Source organism: Psammomys obesus, unplaced genomic scaffold (assembly GCF_907164565.1).
Source record: "Psammomys obesus unplaced genomic scaffold, mPsaObe1.curated_primary_1811, whole genome shotgun sequence".
Taxonomy (NCBI): domain Eukaryota; kingdom Metazoa; phylum Chordata; class Mammalia; order Rodentia; family Muridae; genus Psammomys; species Psammomys obesus.
This window is the reverse complement of record NW_026596162.1, coordinates 1,557,894-1,576,815: the sequence shown is the minus strand read 5'-3', so window position 1 is coordinate 1,576,815 and position 18,922 is coordinate 1,557,894.

The window sequence follows — 18,922 nt, the reverse complement described above, 5'->3', positions numbered from 1 at the left end:
AGACCACTTTATTCCAGGGGAATCTATGACAGCTTGAAAAAAAAGAAAAAACCAGCTTTGTCTTTGGACTAAGGTCTGTAGGTATGAAAAGAGAAATGGATTTCCAGGCTCCTCAGGGGCAAGGCCTGTCACAGACCTGGGAGTGTCAGTTATGTGTTAATGTAGTTTCTTATCCTTGGCATTGCTGATATTCTAGGCCAGCCATTCTGTGCTGGAAGGCTGGCTTGCGCACCAGGAGATGGTTAGCTCCATCCCTGCTTCCACCATTAGATGCCAGGAGCATCCCTTGCCTGGCATTAACAGTCAGAAATGTCCAGAGCAAAAAATGGTCTCCAGGTACTGTTAAATAATTTTCAGGGAAAAATAATTGCTCCCTGGTGATACCACCATGTTAGCAGGAAAGTCCCTCCAGGTGTCCTGAAAGGAGGGACCCTTTTTTTTTTTTTTTTACAAAGAACCCAGGGACCCATTGTAAGAGTTCAGTCTCAGGCCTCAAGCTAAGGAAACAGACTCCAGTACCATATATGAGACTTCCCCAAAGCATCGACTTCCCAGATAGGTTATGTGTTACTCCTGTCAGCTTCAAGCTGCCTAGGGAGCCCTATACATGCCCTGATGCTGTGAAGCTATGGAATCACTTCTGTCACTCCACAGAGATACCATTTTGACCCCATTTGTCAATAGCAGATGGTTTATTGGGACAGGTGAGCCAGGTTGGACTCTCCTGGGCCAATTTCATTGTGTTTCAGTGCCTGGGAGGCCTTGACATTGGAACCAAGAATTCTTGGCGGGAAGGTGGACTTTCGATATTAGCTGTATGTATGGGAGAACTTGAGTTAGGGACTATGGGGGTGAACAGGAAGCCATTATTGGAATCTGGAACAGGACAGCAAGACGCCTGAATTGCAAAGCCCTGTTTAACCAATCAAACATGTTGTTGTCAATTTGTATGGGTCCTGGGAGATAGATAAGAGACTTGAGTTACCTTTAAAAATACAGAAGGCTTCCCTGATTGCAATTTGGTCTTTCTGAAGTAAATGTCAGTGCTGGGAAGTGCCCTTTCACTGAAGGTTCTGCTTGGCTGGGCTTGGTGGCTAGTAGGTTGACTTTGTTTTTGTTTTTGTTTTTCATGATGAAGATGAAGATTTCAAACAAGCTGTTTCTTCAGGTCCTAGCTGGGAGTTCATGGAGCCTGGTGACAAGATCTCTCTGTCCCTGCTTCTGGAGTGATCTGCATTTCAGGTCACAGCAGGCTGTCATCATCCCTCCCTTAGACTACACAGTCCAGTGTGCACTGGAGACTGTATGCAGGTCACTTAGCCCATTCTCTCTGCCCACACGCTTGTTTGGCTGATGTAATTTCACAGGCAAATAGTGTCCCTCTGTGCATCTTTCTAATGATGGGGCTCATGATTGCTCAAGGGTTCCTTGTGTTGCAGGACCAGTCTGGGAAAGCTGAGGTAAGTATTGCTGATGAGGTCGAGTAGTGTTAGGAATTTGGATTGCCATTACTGTGTGAAGCCAGGAAATAGTCACAGGAACTAGCCACGGTTGGAGTACTAGGGGGCAGCGGCTTTAGGATATTTCCCCAAGTTCTTAGGAATGTCATCAAAAGGTAAACTCTACTCTCACCCCTTGTGTATGGACCAGCTCTAGCAACTCATTTTGAACAAGAGGATATGGCCGAAGTGACAGTGTATAACCTTTGAAAGACAAGTAGGCCTTTCAAAATGACAAAGCTTCTGCTTGGCTTTCTCTCTTCTCTACCTTTTTGTCTGTCTGTCTGTTTGTCTATGTTTCCCTGCTGTCGCTGGCTCTCTCTTCTGATTTGCTCTACCATAGACAGGCCCGTGTGGTAGTCCAGTCACAGGGGTAGCTGAAGCTCCAGATGATAGCCAGCCTCAGTCACTTGACAGAAGGGGACAGTTTGTAGGTGCTTACAATGATCAAGCACCTAGCTGATCATTGTAAGCACCTACAAACTGTCATTCTAGCTGGTGTGTAGGGGAGATGAGAGTAATATCAGTGCCACGGTTGTAAGTCCCTTTGCTTTGGGTTAGTTTGTTATGCATCAGTAGACACTGGAAGGGATAGCAATGACATTAGTAAGGCGAACAGGGGCTGTTTATCGAGCAAGTACTTATCTGATGCCCCGATCCTCTATGATTTCATAGATTATCTAATCTTATCCTCACGCCAAGCAAGGTAAGTACAGTAGTACGTGGCAGTAACAGCGTTAGAAGATTAGGTCTAGGGACAACGGAGGTGACTCAGTGGGCAAAAGCTCCCGCTGTGGAAGGGTAAGGACCAACAACACTTAAGATCCCTAGACCTCTTGTAAAAGCAGAATGTGCATGTACAGAGACGGGGGCCGAGAGGGGACAGGAGACTTCACAGAATGTGTAGGACAGCGAGTCTAAAGTCTGTGGTGGCAAACAGCTAGAGATGCTGCTTCCAAAAATACTGGCACCTGAGGGTCTCCTCTGCTATCCACATAGCTATACTTGAACATATATGAACAGGTTACATGAAAACACACTACTGCTACTGTTGCTGCTGCTGCTGCTGCGCGCACGTGCGCATGCGCGTGCGCACACACACAGACACACACACACACACACACTTTGAAAAATGAGGCCCAACCCAGGGTCAGGTGGTTCTTGAGAAATAGCATCAGGCTTTGAATCCAGAGCCTCAGTTCTACATGACACAGACTGACCACTGGTCAGTTGTGCTGGTGGAAGGTTTGCCACTCTGCCTGGCTCTGGGCATTGACTCTGGGGTGGTGAGGGAACAAAGAAATGATAACACAGGGACTCCAAAAAGCTGGTACTGAGTGGGTCTGGGCTCTAAGCTTAGAGAAGCCTACATGCCTCAGAAGCTCAGCCTGTTTATTGTATACAACTGAGCAGGGAGGCAGGGTTACAGTGTAGAGCTGAACAGGATGTGTATACAGCAGAACAAGGAGACAGGTTTAGTTAATCTGGGCAGGAGCAGTCTTTATGAGTCAAGCATCCAGGGAGAGAAAACAACAGTAGATGTTTTACATTTTCTGCATACACTGTCAACATTCACAGGCCAACCAGGCTTGGCCATTCCTCTGAGCCTCATCCAGGGATGGTTTTGTGATGGTACCGAGGGATTGGGGTTCTTGATATGATCATGCTGTGTCAGCAACACACAGCCACTGAGGAAATCACTTGTTCCCTGTAAGGGTTAGTGTCAGTGTTTTTCTGTGTTTTTTTGTTTGTTTTGTGTTAGTTTTGTGTTTGTTTGTTTGTCTACTGACTGAAGGGCATCAACAAATGTCTGGGTGAGAGTTTCATGCTGCCTGGCAGCATGTGCTATCTTTTAAGCTACAGCCGTCCTACCTCATCTCCTGTTGCTGTCTTCCTGGGACACTCTGGTTGGTTTCTAACTGTCTCCCTCATCTTTTATCTGCATCACAGTGCCTTATGACACAGCGCTTTATGATATTGCAGTCTTTAAACAGGCAGATTGCAATATCTCTCCTCAGGCTTATTGAAGCAGCATCTCTGGAGTGACTCAGGAGCTTGCATTTGTTGCTAACTCCCTATAAAATTCTTCTGCAGAGGTCTTGAGACAAAAGGATGTAGGCACAAATGCAAACACTTAGGGAATCCAGTGGGAATCTGTTATCCTCAGGATCCTCCTTTATTCCTCTGTGGGGTACAGAGAGGTAACTACAGAAGCCCAAGGCTGTGGCCAGCTCCTTATAGGCCAGTAGGGAGCAGATTTAGGTCCTGTTCTTTGAACAGAAACGCTAGAATTCGCTTGAGTGTTGGTTTCTGATGGGAAGTTGCCCTCATGGATTTCATTGGATAAGCTTTCAGAGCTTTTTTCTTGATGCCAATACCATTGTCACTGCATATCTGACTTTACAGGGCCCTCAAGACACAGGGAAGTGAACCCCAACACTACTTTATCCTTGGGAATTTAGGCAGATCAGTTGCTGCAGCTGTGAATCCAGATGACAAGTAATTGAAAGGCCTTTGATGGTCACAGACTGTCGTTTCGATCCCCTAGGGGCACACACAAGGACAACAGTGCCAGCTGCGATTCCTTTGGTCCAGATAGCATAGAGGACACCGTATGTTTCACCTCTCCTATGCAGCCCTCTTTAATCACGATGTGTCAGGAGCACAGCCCGTCTATAATTCAAAACATTAGTACAGTGGGGATTCACTATCTGCGTCCCGTGGGAACCAGGGTAGTGACTTGCCAGAGATGCAAGGAAAGGAACAGAACACGAGGCCCCCTCCGTCAGCCCTCAGCTAATGTAGTAGACATGAAAGGGCTGCAGCGCTGGGAGAGGGCTCTTCTGTGAGATGTTGGCAGCCTGCTGGGAGAGATAAGACCTTAAACTGACAGAGAAAGGGCAGTATTGGAGCAAGTTGTGTAGCTGCAGTAAGCAAAAGGCATTAGGGTCTTGAAGGAGTTGGTATAGGAACTGCTGGGTCCTCAGGGAAGGCCTCTTGTTGGGTGTGGAGCTGGCGTAGGCTTTGAAGGGCAGGTAGGTATTTGTCCTGTGGGATGGCTATGGGAACTCTGTGCCTACAAAAGGTAGTCTCTGTACTCAGATATTGACTTAAACTCATACCATACTTTGAGTGATGCTCCCCTGTTCATTGCACCCAATGTTCTCTCTTGTTTCATTCCAAGCCCTGCTGGAGCTGTAAGCTCATGTGGAGAACTAGACAAACATGGTATGAGAACAGCTCCCATTTATTGGTGGAGGATGCCTTCCAAGACGCCCAGTGAATGTAAGTAAATAAAGGTTAATGTAAGTAAAATAAAGGTTAAGTGAATATACGCATCAGGGTGCTAGAAGTCACTCTGATGAACAAGATGGCAGCTCTACGTTGACTCTGAGGGTAGCATAGTCAACATGGATACAGCAGGCAGAAAGGTGATTTAGATTTCATGTGGACCGACAGAGTGAGTCAACATGAGATTTTATTGTACTACTCAGAATGACACATAATTTAAAACTTCTGAATTGCTTACTTATGGACCTTTCATTATTATTTTGGATGACTTCAGGTAAGGTACTGTAGAAGTCAAAACCTTGGCTAGGGGATAAGGGAGATGACTTTTTTGCATATTTCTTCTCTGGAGAGTAGAAGATGCACGCGGTTGTGGGTAATGAAGGCCAAAGTTGGCTGTTTACATACTCCAAGGGAAAATGCTGGAGCCATGGTGTCCTCAAAATTGCTGCAGAGGCTAAATGCAATGTCTCAGATTTTTCTGTCTAGGTTCATCAAATTCCATAGTTGGTAACTGACTTGGTTACTTTTAAATTGCTATGAAGAGACACTATGACTAAGACAACCCATAAAAGAAAACAATTAACTTGAAAGCTCATGGTTCCAGAGGGCTAGAGTCTATGACCATCATGGCAGCTGACAGGCAGGCAGGCACGCAGGCACAGTGCAGCTTTTGTCTGATCCATAAGTACAAGGCAGAGAGAGAAAGAGAGAGAGAGCGCTAACTGGGAATCACATGGGATTTTGAAACCTTAAAGCCCATCCCAGTGGTACACCTCCTCCAACAAGGCCACACGTCCTAATCTTTCTCACCAGTTCCACCAACTAGGGGCCAAGTATTCAAATGTATGAACTTATTGGGGCCATTCTCAGTCAAACAACCACACAATGGCCAAAATAAGCTACATTTAAACTTTGCCCTTTGGATATGGAGAAACTTGCTGGATGTCTCTTCTTGGGGAAATTTATGTCCCCTTGCTACTTGCAGGTATGGCATAGGTAAACACATGAGTCTTTTTGCAATCAAGGTACATTTTGTGGAGCTGGATCCTTGGCTTTAGGAAGCCAGTGAACATTTATTTAGCTCCACACAAACCTATCCTCATCTTGTCATCTTCCCTGAACCCTGTGGTGGAGCCTCCCACTTCCCTTCACAGAAGCCTGCCCATCAGCTGCCTTTTATTGCTGATGAGCAGTTGCTAAGAAAATAGCTATCCTGGAAGCATTGCCACCACTCATGATGGTAGCTGCTTGCGTGAGCTTCCGAGTTACATTCTCCTGCTGTGAGAATGTAACTGACCAGGTCCCTAGTTGTAGCACTCAGATTTTTGCTGAGTTTGTGGCAACACTGAGCTTCCTAAAGCAGCTCACTGTCAATGACCATGTAAAGGGCCTGGGCTCAAGAACTACCCAGTGGGTTTGCAGATACTTCCTCAGATTGTTCAGCCGTCTTGGAGGCATCTACACAACCCTTTTTCCCTCCGTCATTGCCTCACAGTTAAGTTTGTGTTGTTGATCCACAGCCCCCACTGTTCTCTTCTTATTTCCTTTATTCATGCATTTTTAAAGCTAAAATCCATGTGGATTTAATTCTATCCTGCCACTGCTTTTTGGAAGATCTGACTGAAAAAGTTTGAAATCAAATCTTGCAAAACTGCTAAGGACTTGTAAAGGTCTACTCAACCAGAGCTGATGATTGGAGACCTAGGACAAGGACGTCCAGGTGATTGGAAGAAATGTGTGGACAACCACAGACTTCCCACCAGCTTTTGGTAAAACAGACTGATGCAAGACTATTTTTGGTCTCTAAGATGCTTAGAGAAAGTTGAGCAGAGCCCTGGGACTATAACAAAACAAGAGTACCTGACCATTGCAGAGATGCTGTAAAGAGCCTGGTGCCTTTCATCTCTGTCCTTGTCTCCAATGTAATACGGCTGGTCACTGAATCAGGGCTCAGACCTGTCAACATCAGCTCAGATGAGTGAGGGGTCAGTCTACTTTGTTGGGTCACCAATGAGGAGGGCTCTATCTACTTGCCCTTTGACCTGACCTGCTATGGCTGCTATGATTACTGTAAGGAGGTGTTTGGACTGTCCTGGGGAAGGTGAAATGCTCCTTTTGGCTGAGTCATAGATGGTATTTTCCTACACCCATTTTCCTGTTTTCCTATCACCTTTTTTTCTTTTCAACCTTCCCCACCTCTGCTTTCTTCCCTCCTTTCTTCAATGGTTTCTGTGGTATAAACCGCAAGGAAATACATTGAAGAAAACTCACTGTTACATTTTCCTTCTGCAGAAGGCATGAATGGGCTTGAGGTCAAAGAATGACCAGTTGGGATCTAGGGGACATTTCTACCTTGTAGCGGGCTGACACTGGATTCTTGCTGTCAGGATAAAACAATGAAGGAATGTGAAAGCAAGATACAAATAGTCTTGGTGGTTTCGTGACATTTTCAGGTTTGAGGATAATTATGTCAATAGTTGACCAGAGATGGTAGGGAGTCTGGGGTCAAGTTGGGGAAGATGAGCCTTCCTTTGTTAATTTGAGGCTATTAAAATAGTATCTGGGTGCTGAGTTTCAAACTCACTGCTGACACATGCAGGCTATGTGTGCCTGAAACCCTGGCCTTCTCGTGTGACTGTTTCGGATTGCCAGTGTGTTAGTTTGGATGAGAATGGCCGCCTTAGGCTCATATGTCTCACTGTTTGGTCTCCAGTTAGTGGAACTGTTGGGGAAGAATTAGGGTGAGTGGCCTTGTTGGAAAGCATATGTTACTGGGGGTGGGCTTTGACCAGGGCCTAGTCTCCCTTTCCATCTGTCTACAATGTGAAGATCACGTGATCTGTCAGCTACTGCTCCAGAGCCAGGCATACCTGCCTGCTGCTACACTCCTGGATGTGATGATCATGGACTAACCCTGTGAAACTGTAAACAAGCCCCTGATAAAATACTTTTTTTTATATGGGGCCCTGGTGGTCGTGTCTCTTCACAGCAATAGAAGAGTAACTAAGACACCAAGCATGGGTGTCTACAGCCCAGAGCTCTTGGGTTGAGAAAGCACCTTTCATGAGTTTTTATTCTGATTTACCGGCTGCAAGCTAGAAGCATGGACAGAAAGAAGAAAGGCAGGTGGAGAAAGTGTTTTATAACTCATGGCATAATCTGAAGTTAGAAAACCTCTTTTGCAAGAGGAGATGGGGGCTGGAGGGAAATGCTTTGTGAAAAAGAATACCACCTTTTACAACAGGAGAGAAGGTAAAAACAAAATGGGCAAAACCCAGGGCATTTGGGGTGGTTCTGCTGGTACACAATTCTCCCCAGTCCTCTCATTTCTTCCCCATCAGAGGATTTTCCCACCCATTGGAGAATTTCTTTCTTTTTCTCCTCTCCTCCCTTTTTTTTCCTACCCTCAGAAGTCTTTACATCCTCCACAGTAATTTATTTTAGTAGCTAGACAACTGTTCACACAGTCCCTGGTCCTTATCCCTTTCCATTAGTTGCTGATAAGTTTCAAGAGAAGATGCAAGAACAGTCAGGTTGCCCAGCTGGTGGGACATCTGTGTTGCCCTCCCTCACAGACCAAGAGTGTTCCACTGATTTAGAGCACAGTGAGGTCAGAGCCAGTGAGTGTTTGTGTTCCATTCCAAGACAAACATTTGCTGAGGAGTGCAGGGCACAAGGTGACCTTGGCCTGGTTATCTGCACAGGGCCCTCAAGAAGGTGGGGCCCAGGCTTCACAGAAGAGTACTCTTTGGAGCTGAGTGTAGAATCATTTCATCAAGGGAAACTCTCCACACCCTGGGCAGGGCACCCAGATGCTCCTTAGGGATGGTGGCACCTCTTTGAAATGTGGAGTTTGAGACCACATGCCTGCATTCTGATGCCAGCCTGCCACATCCTTGTGTGACTGCTTAGTTAGGCTTCCAAGGCTGTGATAAGCACCTTGACTAATGACAAGATTTCTTTTAGCTTATGCATGTAGTCCATTATCCAGGGAAGTCAGGGTAGGAACTCAAGACAGGAACCTGGAGGCAGGAACTAAAGCAGAGACCAAAGAGGGATGTTGCTGTCTTTCCCCCCCTGGATTGCTTAGAACTGCTTTCCTATACTGCCCACAGCCTAGGAGTGCAATCTCTCACAATGGCGTGGACCATCTCACGTTAATCATCAATCATTAATAATATGGAGGTGTTTTTCTCCATTAAGATTCCTTCTTCCCAGATGACCCCCAGCTTCTGTCAAGTTGACAAAAAACAAACCAGGACAATGACATTAAACAAGTTAGCTTGTTTGGTCCTCAGTTTCCACATCTGAACAATGAGAATAATATCAGCAGGCTAAAATTAATTAGCCTATATTCACCTCTGTTTCTACATTTGTAAAGAAAGGATGATAATAGTGAAGTGTAACAGGAAATTAATGTGTATATGTCAATCTGTTGTGGACATCCTGCCATTTGTTATTATCATTTAAAAATTAGATGTATATATTTGTGAATGTGTGTGTATGTATACATATGTGTGGATGTTTGCATGCGTGGAGGTCAGAGGGACAACTTTCGGGAGTTGGTGCTCCCCTATATGGGTCCGGGATAGAAATCAGGCCTTCAGGTTTTTGTGGCAAGTGCCCCCTGAGCATCCCATTGGCCCTTTGATTGTCCTCTTTAAGGGAATGCTTCACGCAGTGGAGTGGGCCAAGTTGAAGTCAAAATCACCAGCATAAGCTCTTCCACAGGAGGTAACTCAGAAACCCAACCTTTAACTCACTCACTTCTAGACTGTCATTACTGTGTGGATCTCAGTGGAGACACTACATAAATATTCTTGCCAGCCCTTACAACAGCCATGCATGTGGACCTGATTATTCCCATCCATAAATAGAGACACAGGGCCTCAGGCAGCCAAGAGCCTTGCCTGAAGTCACCCACCAGGCAGCGGAGGAGAAAGAACTGAAAGAAAAGCTCCTTCCCCATATCGCTTGGTCTTTTGCCCTAATTCCCAAGTCATGCCTGGCCATCCACAGCCATGTTTTCAGGTCCTGGGGGCCTCCATGCTGAGCATATTTATTCTTTCATAGGCAAAGTCGGGTGAAGGATACACAGTGCCTCTGCTTGAAGAGAGCCTTAAATTTGTTATATACAGTAGCTGTAAGAACTAATTTTTCTACAAATGAGGTATACCGTCCAAAGTCAAAGCAGCCTGGCTTAATAACCCATAGCCACAGCACACCGGAGGCTGTAGCGATGGAACGGTAGTGCTAGTTAGGGTAGAGAGTATGAAAATGTCCCAGAAATTGAAATTAACACCCCAGGGGCGATAGAAATAAATAAATAAACATCTGGAGGACCTCCCTAGGATCTGAGCATCTTTTCTTTCTACTGCTTGGCGGCTCTCACCTCTCAGTAGCCCATACTGGGGCCCTACGTCTGGCTCCCATCTTCTTCCTGTTTTCCTAGCTGCCTTGTTCAATTTCAAGGTCACTGGGGTTTTTAATGTTCGGCTTCTCTTAAACTGTGGGATTGTGTCTGCCTGCCAGGGCGGTGTTTGTGTTTGTGTGTGTACACGCACGCGTGTGCGTGGATGCATATGTGTTCAGGTGTGTGCCTGTATGTGTGATGGAGAGGACTCAGATAGCCTTCCTGAGTGGGCTGAACACATAAAGCAAGTGCTAACTAAACTCAGGTGAAGGCTAGATACACATGCTCTCTGCCTTTGACCAGTGTGCCACACGTCACTACCCTTGCTTGGTTGAATATTTTTTACTCTAAAATGGAGCCATTTGGATGCAACTGTAGACAGGAACCAAACTGAGGTTTGGTACTGTCCCTGAGATGGAGCTGAGCAGAGATATGTGGTGACCTTTGTCTCTAAGTAATCCTTACCAGATTCATATCTTAGATTTTTTTTAAGAGTAAAAAAATTAATCAAATTAATTTTAATTTTTATTATTTTATTAAAATTTATTTAATTTTATTTTATGTGCATTAGTATGAAGGTGTCAGATCTCTTGGAATAGCTGTTACAGACAGTTGTGAGCTGTTATGTGGATGCTGGGGAATTGAACCCAGATCCTTTGGAAGAGCAGACAGTGCTCTTAACCAATGAGCCATCTCTCCAGCCCCAAATTAATTTTTAATATAATTTTATTGAATTTGTTCAATAAATTTCATGCATTTGAAGTACATTCTGATTACCGTATCTTATCTTCCTTATCTCCCTCCCACGTCTGTTAACCTGTCCTCCTCCCTACAATTCTCTTTCAGAATCCCTTTCTGGCTACCAGTAGACTCCAGAGGAGATGCAGCCATTGTCTGAGGTTGTGTACTCACTGAGGTGCCCACAAGACTACTTCCAGTGTTTCCAAACCCATGGTCACACAGGCCATCCTAGCTTTTCACTCCAGCCTGAGCCCATCGCTACCTCTTGACTTGCTAACAGCACAATATTCAAATGTCCTTTAAAAGAAAAACAAAAAACAAACAAACAAACAAACAAAATCAACCCATGGGTATTAGTGTTTGGTTTCTCGAATGAGAATCCATAAGAGATACAGTGCAAAATGCAACACTGGCAAGCAAACAGTAAGTCCAAATAAACAAACATTTCTGATTTTTATGCCAGGAGCTTTTCTAGTTCATTGTACAAAACAACGATAGGGTTGGTTCCAAGAACACTGAGCCCCAAGAAGCTAAGGAATGGAGCAAAGTCATGTAGCTGATAAGAGACAAAGTGGGGGCTAGATTGTAGGCTGACTTCCTCCTAGCCTGTGCTCTCAAGCAGTCAGCTGTTACAACAATAAGGATGGTCAGTGCGTCTATGGAGCAATATTGGAGACGTTTTTTGTTGTGTTGATAGTGTTATGGGTGTCCATCAGGCAGATCGAAGTTTGGATCTGGATCTTAGGCAAATGCTGGTATGTCAGAGAGAAAACTGAAAACAACCAGCAAGGAAGTGGAGTTGATTTGAATCCAGTTATAGGGGCTCAACGGCAGTCTGAACTTGATAGTAGCTCAGAAGCTGGTGTCCAGAGAAGATTAGTATGCAGAAGAAAGGCTAGTGGGTACCAAAGGAAGCACTGCTTATCATTGGGCTCATAGGACTGTGGACTATCTCAAGGAGAAGTGACGATAGTGTCAGGCCTATGTTGAGTTCCTGCAAGTTGTTAACACCCACCCTGCCACAGAGTGTGAAGCAGACTCAGTGCTCAGGTCTCCACTCTCTATAAGCCACCAAGGAGGAGGCAGTGGCCCACCATACTGAAGAGAGGCCAGGAAGGGCACATGTCTGAAGGGACATGTACTCATGGAGTGGCCAGCATGGCGGATGTTCATGCTTTTTCATTTACTCATCACCATGTCCCTGTGTTCTGCATACGCTCTCAGTCTCTTGACACAAGAAGTACATATGCAACCCTGGCTAAAGTGACTGATTCAAGAGCATACTGATTCAAGGGATGCTAAACAGACTCTCCCCTGGACTTCTGGAAATTTGAGCCAAGAGGAATGTGCCTCCCCTTTGGCTAAAGATCTTTAGAGGATGCAAGTCAGAGCTGCCATGTCCTAAGTTCTTGTGTGTTTTTTTTTTCTTGGGAAGAGGTGATCAAATGTTCACTTCAGATAGAGAATGAACAAGAGATCAAAGGAACAATTTTACCCATGTCCAGCTTGGCGAGCAAGTGATTTTTTGGGGGCTGCTTATTGGGGTATGGGTAAGGGGTCACTTCGAAGAGCATGGGTGACTCAAAGGGAGCGGCATCGTCACAGAGCCCACCCCAGTGTTGCTGTCGACTCATGAGAGTTCTGTCCCTGGAGCCTCTGTGCCACTTGGAGACAAAAGCTCTAAATAGTCCCCCCAAGCATAGTCTTTTTTTTACTGCTTATGTAACCCCGGGAAAGGCCACATGAGCCTTGGAAGTTTTGTGAACTTACTGAATTTTATGAGCTTCTTTCTTCCCTCTGAGGGGGTGGGGGCTGCTTCAGTTGTGAGGAAATCGTGAGACAATCTGAATTCAACCCAGGAAGAAGGTGGAATCGCTCGGTGATGTGCACACACAGAGAAAAGCTGAGACCAGAGCAGGGAGGGTGGAGTCTGCCCGCTTCTCCTCATCTTGGTCTACCTTGTTTGCTGCTTGGTCTCAACTTAGCAGGGGTTTCTGCCACTTGTGACCTTAAGAATCTCAACGAATTCAGAGAGAAAGTGCATTGTATTAAACGCATGTGAAAAATAGAAACGGAATTAAAAAGGCTCCGAAGTTCTGCTCTGAGTGGGAAGAGTGAGCAGAGGGTCAACCTATTATCGGGAGGAAATGGTACCCTGCCATCTGATGCTGGGAGGAAGAAACAGCCCAGATCATTTGCTGGCTTCATTTTCTGAGCAAGAATCTTGTTCAGATTAGAAAGGTGGGGATAAACTTGGTCGGAAGGTCACTGAAACCCGGGACAAGTGAAGAGACAGTAAGAAAGGGTCACTGCCATTCCAATAAGCTCATTTCTATGCCCTGCTGGTGGTGTGAATGGGGTGGCTACCTGTCTATGGGATTTGGAGATATGAAGGTGTAGAAACTGTGGCCGTGGATGGCATAGAGTAAAATGAGGGGGAGGACTAAGGCAGTTTTCACAAGGCTTTGGCGATGCAGAGGTAAAACGTGGGCCTCCTAGAGGGAAAACTACACCTCAGTTTTAGTGAGGCACACTATAGAACCCTTCTGGCATGCTTGTAATGTGGATCTTCTGGTCTTAGACAACCTGGTGAGAGAAGATGGAGTGCAGGCTGGGTGGACGGCGACTAGCGAGGGTCAAGGAGAGAGAACTTCATGTTGGATAGGATGAACTGCAGTTCCGTCAGGATGTCTGTGTGGGGCTGTTCAGAAGGCAAACTGCAAAATAGAGTCTGGAGATCAGAGCGGAAGCTAGGGTTGGGAAATGAAGCTCTGAGGAGGCCCATGAATAGAAAGGAGGTAACCAGATGGTGAGGAAGGCCCTGAGAACTCCCTAAATAGAGAAGAGAGACGGGAATGCTCAAAGCTAGACTCTTCAAGGTGATGGATTTTCATTGAAAAGGAGAGAGAGAGAGCACTCAGAGGTGGGAAGACTCCAAAACAGAGAGAGAGAGAGAGTACAGTGGCTAGCAGAGTCCTGTGCTGTAGGGGACAAAGCTAATGAATGAAGAAAGACCACCCTTTGTTATGAATGAAGATCTTTAGAAGATCTTTTTCAATCACCTGGAAAGTCAAAGTTGAGTAAAGAGAGGAAGTGGATGATGAGAACTATCTTTTTTTCTCTCTCTTACAATCACCTTTTTCCTTTCCATCTTATTTCATCACATCTCTCTCTGTGTGAGTGTGCTCATGTGTATATGCATTTGTGAGTGTGAGTGTGTATGTGTGTATGTGGTGTGTGTGTGTGTGTGAGAGAGAGAGAGAGAGAGAGAGAGAGAGAGAGAGAGAGAGAGAGTATGTGTGTGTGTAAGTGTGCCTGTGGAAGCCAGGGGCCTATCTTGAGTGTCAGACACTATTTTTTTTTTTGAGTCAGGGTCTCTCACTGGCCTGGACCTCTGCAAGTTTGCTAGGTGGGCTGGCCAGCAAGCTCCAGAGATTCACCTGTTTCCCTGCTCTTTTTACCATTGATTCTGAGGACTTAATTTGTATCTTCATGCTTGCAACTAAGCTAGCTCCCTTCTCAGCCCTTCAACTGCCTACTAACAGAGATCCACAGTTCCTACCATTGTTTGCTGTTTCTATGCCCACTAAGGCTTCTATGTGCTCTGGGCTTAATTTCTTACAGCATGTACTAGCCTAAAGAGGGACATACATTCCCTGCCTGGACTCAGCTGGAGAAATACGGACTTAAGAATTCATGCTTATGGACTCTGAAACCACAGTGGCTTAAAAATCAAGCACATCTGTGACTTTGGAGATACCTCAGAGGTGGGTGGGAGGCAGTGCTGTCCTCTGACCCACATGGTCAATAAGGATGAAGCCAACAAAGGTTCTGGCATTGCATTGCTACAAGCATGCCATTGGTGTTGACATCCAAACCAGGAGAGAGAGAGAGAGAGAGAGAGAGAGAGAGAGAGAGAGAGAGGCACACCCAGGCAGAAGTCCCTGGATAGATGCCCAGATGAGGCCTGAGGAGGTGGGACTCCAGCCAGGCCTGGAAGTGATATGTATTATGTCACTTCTACCACACTCTATTGGCTAGAATGGAATCACATGGTCTGACAACAGGAGAGGCTGGGCAATGCAGTATAGCTGAGTTGGAGGAGGAAGGGGAAGCTGTGTAATAGTCACAGCAGCTAAGATCCTGTGGCACTGGGCCCTGCTCACTTTTCCTAATCCCTTCATTCTGTAGTTTGACCCTCTTCCAAGAAGTGGGAGAGCATTGTTGATTATTGTCCTGTGTGCCAAACACGTTCCCGTTTCCCTCTCATTCAAGGTTATTCTGTCTCCTCAGGCCTGCTGCTGCTTCCTCAAATGCCATTCGTGCCATAAGCTAACCAGAGATTATGCCATTTCTTCCATAAAGTCACTCTCTGGGCTGCAGTGATTTCTTGCTCTTTGTGATTTGAGTGGATCAGATCCTGTCATGTCTTCTTCCTTCTTGAATTGCCCACTGTAGTATGTTATAAGGACTTCTACATTCTTCTGGAGACACAGACTGCAAACTCATTCAGGGTGGCTTAAGTAATAGTTATCTTTGCCTACTCAATAATCATGCTAACTATAGGGTCTACTCTCCCAAATCAGAATGTGTGGTCTAAGAAGTCCTAGTGGATGGACACTAGAATCAAGTAGATAAAATGTGTGTAAGACAGCTTCAAGAATGTGATATTGGAGAAATAGAGAAATTTGATCATTATTGTTGATCTTGAATGGAATTATGTGACTGTTGTACGACAGTACGAAAGAAAATAAAGTAATTTATGGAGACTTTAAAAAATTGTGCGTGTGTGTGTGTGTTCTGTATTTCCACATGTAAGTGCAGGTGCCTGTAGTGGCCAAAAGAGGGTACTAGATTCTTTGGAGCTGCCTGACACGATTGATGGGAACTGACCTTGCGTCCTGAACATCTTCTTAGCTGCTGAGCCATCTCTTCTGCTCCAGAGGGAGTTTTAAATCATGACAGAACTGGCTGCAGACATTTCCCTGGGCACACTGGCTTTCCCAGCTCAGTTCCTAATGTCCTGAGATTTGATTAGCCAAACTGAAATGTCTAGACATATCATTGAAAAAGACAAACATCCATTCAAGCAGAAGCCCAACATTTCACACTTGGTACAGTGGGCCATTAAGTGTCCATTGGAGTGCTTCAGGAGGTATGCTTGTGTTCTGAGATAGTTTTCAGATGACCTGTTTTATTTGGCGTCTGTTTCGGTTCGCTCAGCAACTGGAAGCCTGTTTATAACTCAGTGGCTGAGGGTCTGGGAACCATTTGTAAATTATTTTGTCAACAAGTTAACCATGGGCAACAGCCTTCAGGCCTTTTCATTGCTTAAATTTGATCCTCAGTTTTGAGGCTTCAATGCAAGAACTGAACTATTTCAATAATAAAAATGTTCGTGCTTCATGGCTGAGATTTACCGGCCTTTGAGGGTTGAATCAACAAGGAACAAAAGAAGAAGAAGAAAAGAAAAAAGATGAACTGGGGCTAAGAGTAAATGGCTACGACAGTGGGTGGGTTGCCTTGAGCATGGATACCAGAGGACTGGGCTGGTATGGTAAGTTTGGGGTTGGGCTGCCTGTCTGGTAGAGCAGGAGAATTCCTCTCTAGGCTGAAAGGCTGAGGGCTCCTCCACGGAAGAAATGTGGTGAGAGCGTAGATGAGTCAGTGTGGAGACAGCCTGTGGCCTGCTGTAGTCTTTCTTGTCCAGGTCCTCAGGAAGCCTGCTGTAGGATCCAGCCCAGTGGCAGTGCAATGGGTACTTATTAAAAACCGCTGTACCATGTCTCATGTCCTGGTTTATTCTCTCCCCATGTTTCTGCCCCATTGACAGATCTTTCCAAGACATGCTGCTGTATCCTCTTTCTGGAATATTGTGTTCCCCACAACCTGTCTGACCCGATTGAAAGCCAAAGCACCCTTTAACCCCTGTGAAGGGAGGGAATGTTCTCTCTCCTTTTCCCTGCTTTGTATGGTTTTGAACAATTGTAAGCTTTACATTTCTGTTTTGGTGATTTTGGTCTGCAACAGCCATTTGGACATTCTTTCCAGCCTGGCCCTCTGGAGTTTTCTTTGTTCTCAGCGTCTTCCAGCCATTGGGCTCTGAGCTTGTCTACTGTCCCCCGGGTTTGTTCACCATGTGCGAAGCCATAGCTCTCCAGTCAGACCTGGCACATCTGTGTGGGAGCTCCCTGAGATCAGTTACCGAATGGGAAGACAGAAGCCTTATATTGTGGGTGTGCTGGTAAACCAGGCAGGGAGATGCTAGAAGAGTGAATCTCAGGTCCTTTTGGGAACAGATGTTCACTAGCTTGGAGCTCAGAACCCAGATAAACCTCAGAAGGGTGGATGAAAACTATTCGGCTTGGTCTTGCGGACCCAGGAATGCTGTTGGTTTTTTTTCTGATATCTGGAGGTCATCTTGGTGGTTGTGGGTTTCTGAGTCTCAATAAATAGCCCTGAAAAAGTCCCTGGTGGGTACACAGCTGAGACCCCAATGAGGCAGGCTCAGCGTCATATTAAAAAAACTCCTTGGCAGGGAGAGAAGTCCATAGACAATCTGGACTCCCTGAGCAGCAGGTGAGCTGATTCCCATGAGGTGCTCAACAGAGGCCTGGCAAAGCTGGAGGATTTAACACTTACAGCAGCTGATATAGATGTAGACGACCTTCAAGAGTTCCCATGAGCACCGTTGTGGCCACCTGCCCTCGCCTGCAGGGTGGCTAGAGAGCTCAGTGGTTACTTGCACGGCAATATAAAAATGCAAACTCAGCAGGTAAGGATTGCTTTTCCTGATGGAAGTTATGGCCTCTCTTCTTGTTTAGAAGCATGGATTGGATGCAGGGTGGGGAGAGTGAGAAGATCCTGCCTCATGGAGATGAAGATGCTGAGATCCAGCTGCTTAGAAAAGGATGGGACCTGGAGCTAGGGCTGCATGGGAACTTTCTGGCCTGGGAACCCTTTTCTTTGGGCTCTAGAATGGTCTGGTTGAATTCCTACTGAACAGTTCTCACCTCAAGCAAAAGCGGGCTTTGCTCAGCAGGGTTGGCTCATCCAAGAGTAAGAACTAACCGACACTTGCGGTAGAGGTAGTGTGGGGTGAGGTTGGTACAGGGTGGCCTCTGTGTGTGCAAAAAGCAGCTGCTAGAAGGCAGCCGCAGGAACAGCACTTGAGCCTCTACTCCCTGAAGGGCTGTTGGAAAGTCCTTGTAGTTTCTTCAGCTTTGGAGGGTTCCCTTTCTCCTGCAGCAACTTGTGACCCAGGGCTCGACGGAGTGGGGGGCTGACAGCCTGATGCAGAGCTTAAGGTCTTGGCAGTAAGAGTCACATACGTGATTTATATGTGGCTTATGTCAGACTGTGGAGGGGGGCGGGGGTGGACATTCCTTTTCTATAGTTTATCAAGGGCAGCATTTTGAGCAGAGACATGATGAGAGAGTCGAAAGAGAAGCATAGAGTAAAGCTGTTTCATTGTCAACGAAGTCATAGCTGTTGAGGTCACCTGAGGTTGCCCACAAAAGCCACCCTAAAATAAGTGGCTCATGAAAATTTGCAGAACAAAACAAGCCAGAGAGAGGGTGGAAAACAAGAGAATTTTGCAACAGCAGCAGCAACAAACAGCAGCAAGAAACAAAACAAAACAAAACAAAACAAAACAAAACAAAACAAAAAAAAACCCAAAGTAACTAGGAATCACAACAGAGTGTGGGGCCTTGGACTATTCTGGGCTTAGTTTAACTTTTGTGACTTTCTAGCTGTGGGTAGGACTTTGAGCCAGTCACTTAAGCTCTTAGAACCTCTGTTTCTCTAACTATAGGTTGGTGCAATTGCCCAGTGCACAGGTGTGGTAATCTGTTAAGGTAAACATTTCTAACGTGAGGATAACATAGAAACCAAAATCTCCTACTTTTTTATTTTATTTTATTTTATTCTATTTTATTTTATTTTATTTTATTTTATTTTATTTTATTTTATTTTA